Source organism: Harpia harpyja, chromosome 5 (genome assembly GCF_026419915.1).
Source record: "Harpia harpyja isolate bHarHar1 chromosome 5, bHarHar1 primary haplotype, whole genome shotgun sequence".
In the NCBI taxonomy this organism is placed as follows: Eukaryota; Metazoa; Chordata; class Aves; order Accipitriformes; family Accipitridae; genus Harpia; species Harpia harpyja.
Genome location: NC_068944.1, coordinates 46,212,875 through 46,216,723, shown reverse-complemented (window position 1 = coordinate 46,216,723; position 3,849 = coordinate 46,212,875).

The window sequence follows — 3,849 nt, the reverse complement described above, 5'->3', positions numbered from 1 at the left end:
AGACCATGACACCTTCTTTCTGTCTCAGCCCAACATGCTGGCAATAGGTTGCCAGAAAGCAAAAGCAATTTTTTAAAGGAAATGTTAAAGTTTTCTTTACCTGGCTGATCCTGCTCCTGCACTACACTTTCTGCACTTTGTTAGTCCAGGTTCTTCTGTGGACATGTGATGAACTGGATGAGAAAACTTACTGGGTTAAAAATATAACCTTCTTTCTGTGGTCAGGCCCTTCTCAGTAGGTGGTGTAGTATCCCATTCCAAGTCCACAGCTATACCAGGTCAAGAGGTAGCAGTGAAGTGGCATGAAGCTGAGGTCTGAGGGGTAACGCAAGTGGAGGAGTAAACACAAACAGAACTGCCATCATTTGGAAAGCCAAATCCATCTGTGGTTCTCCCAGCCTGCAGCCACATGCTGCAGACCTACCCCATCAAAACAGCTGACTTGAACCTTCTTGTGTGCCTGAAGTGTGCCTGAAATTTAAGCATGGAAATTATTTAGCTCACCATTTGGATTGGCACTATTTCTGTCGAGTCACTCTGCAGAGTGAAGCATAATGCTAAGTGCAGACTAGGCAAATAGTGTGTGATGGAGTGTCACCTGGTGAACTATATCTTGTTCAAACAACCAACACAAGTGATATGTATAGGATGAAGTAATGGACTTTCCAGAGTGGAGGAGTTAATAATTTAGCAGTGAGGGTAAATAAGCACCAGAACAAGCAAGTGCTGGATCCTCTCTGTCTTCATGTCAAAACCATATTCATTTCAGGTTCTTGAGATTTTTGTTCCTTGCCAGAAGCAGATCATTAATCTATTCAGTCACAACTATGTGGCAGCCACTTAACTGTACATACAATAACTATGATCAGGGAGATCAAAGGTTTCTAGATATTCCAAAGGCTGGTTTGAGCAACTTATCCATATCCATACTAAAAAGTATAAGCCAAGAATCTAGAGAACTGCTATCAGTGTTATTAGTTTGGGGAAGAGTTAATCAAAGCCTGTACTACTCTTTCTGTAAAAACTGTATATATAGTCTGTTCTGGGGCAGGTATTTTGTATCAATAATAAATCCTGCTAGATTTTATTACCTATTGATCCAAATGTATAGTGCACTTTATTTATTTCAAGGAGCAAAACTGTCTGAAACTGACAAAGGGAAAAAAAAATTAAATAGTTACAACAATAATAGAATTGGGACCAAAGAGGTAAAAACAGTAACAAGAGTAATAAGCTGCACATTGTAGAAACAAGTATTCTAGACTGGAAGCTTTGGATGGAAGAATCTACTGAGTTAATATATGTTTTATAAAATATCGTATATGATCACTACTGTATCACATAATGAAATGGAAGCAGATGAAAGCTATGACATACTGCAAAATACTTTGAAGATACTGATATAGATGGATAATATAAATCTTTTACTAAATGTATCTCTCATAGCATAGGCAATATCTTTGTGAATTTCATAACATAGCAAATTAAAGCAAGATGATAGTCAGTGAGGTTTTTGAATTATTATACTATGCCCCCATATGCAGTAATGATCTTACTATCTTAAAATATAACTATGATAACACAAATTTATTAACTCAGAAGCATTAAAGTTCTGTTAAATCACTTCCAAAAGCCATTTGGAAAATAAAAAATCAAGATTTGTCTGGTTTTAAAGTAAGTGATTTTGATCTGTGGATGTTAATAACATATCTGAAATTCCTCTAAAATATCTACTTATTCTGTACTTAAATTCAGCAATACCAGTTTAAGGAAACTATGTATGTGTGTGTTTTAAATTGTCATTGGAATGAAGAATCAGGATGGAAATGTCAAACTATGTTTTAATGAATACACTTTAACTGTTTCTCCTCACAAAACCTGCTCTTTAGCTTTTAAATATCCCTGATATGTAGATGATCAAAGCTATAGAGTAGTACTGCTGTCAGAACAGTATAACATTACTGCAATCCTTAGAAAAACAGTTTTTCAAACAGTATTTTAAAAAAGACTGTATCTTTTAATGATTTTGTATTCTTTTTCAAAACCACTGTGCTTCCAAATGAAGTTTAGGTTTCATAATTTCTTTCCTAAATTGTTTTTAATGAGGATTAATTTAAGGGAGAATTTCCTACTATTAGCAATGTCTCTGATAGGTACAATTCCTCTCTCCCAGGACCATTTCCATTCAAACTCCTCCATGGAGCAGCAGGCTGCAATTTCTGCATCTGTGCTGTAATTCTACTGTAATTCTTGCACAGAAGCCTAGTCAATCAATGCTGTCCTCCCCATGCTAGCCAACTGTCCCTTTAATACAGCAATAGAATTCAACATGAATTGAATTAATAGAATTGCGGTGCTGGGGGGACAGTCAGCTGCTACAGAGACAGGATTGATTGACATTAAAGCATCTGTGGAAGAGTTATAGAAGAATTACAGCAAAGTCACTGAAACTGCACCCTCCACACCTCATGAGAGGGAAAAGAAGCTACAAGAGATACCATTAATAAATAAATCTGCCTTCCAACTAAAGCTGCATCAAAAAAATCTTTTTTTTTTTTTTTTGTATCACCAACTTCAATTTGTGAGCAGCTTTTATTAACTATGTGAAAATTGGTTGTGACTTCAATCCTACAGTGGTTACAATTCTAGGACAGTTTTAATTCAAAGTCAGATAGCATTTTTTTTAAACCAGGATGTAGCTTTCCCAGTTCATTCTTCACCTTTCTCACTATTGATACAGTTGGAAGAATATGGGACTTATGCATATTGAATTTTTAGGGGTATGAACAGGAATATAGATAATGCTATTGCAAGATAATTTTCAATAAGCACAGTTTCTATTTTTCTGTTGTAAAAATCTACATCATTGTGTGTATATGGTACTACATATTCAAACATCCTGATTATATTTTGCTTTAATCAGAAGAGAACATGAATATGTTGAATTTAACTTTATACTGGTTTATTCTCTGTAGCTAGTCTTGCTCCAGATTTTGCAAACTTCATAATGAAGCTAAATTTAATGAACGCATACTTTAATCTTTCATTCTGGTTGTATATAGATTATTTAGAGGCACTGATATGAGAGTTTTATTAAGATTACATAGATAGGTGTGTCTTGTTAGCTTTATGTTGAAGTTGTCCCAAGTTCTGCCTAAAGATGAAATTCTTCCTAGTGGGATGTCAAAATAAGATGCTGCTGGCAATAGATGGTCATTTTCAGACTGTAAGTACATGCGGGGTTTTTTAGGTTCCCTTTTCCTTTTATGCTTTCAGACTTGTTGCCTTTGTTTTACTTTTCTGCCAACCCCCATTGAAAGACACTTGCCACGTTTCATCATTATTGAAAAAGTTAGCACATATAAAGCACTTTAAGTACTGGCTTCCCCAGGACTACTTTCTCAAGGTCTTTATAGACTCAGATGGATATTGTAACATAAGTTTCTCCAGATTCACCTCTGCAGCTGTAAGTTCTAGAAACACTTTTTAATGAAATCAGCATATTTTGAAAAAGAAGTTGAAACCTTTTATTCCATTATTAAGTCTGATGCTGATATTTTATCCAAGTTAAACCATCTGGAGAGAATGTTTAGGTTTATCTCTATTCTTTATCATTTTTATAATTATCTGTAATATTAAATCTTAACAAAGAAGTTCATTAGAACTAATAGAATGTTTTGAATGATCTTACAATAAATCCACTTACGAGTTTTGCAGTACTCCAAAACAAAATAGGTACAGAAACTGCTTTTCTGAAGTCAGTTAGCATAGAAAGGAAGAATAATAATAAAATCCTTCATGAGATCATACTTTATTGATCTAATCAGCTTAAAACGATATGGATTTTTA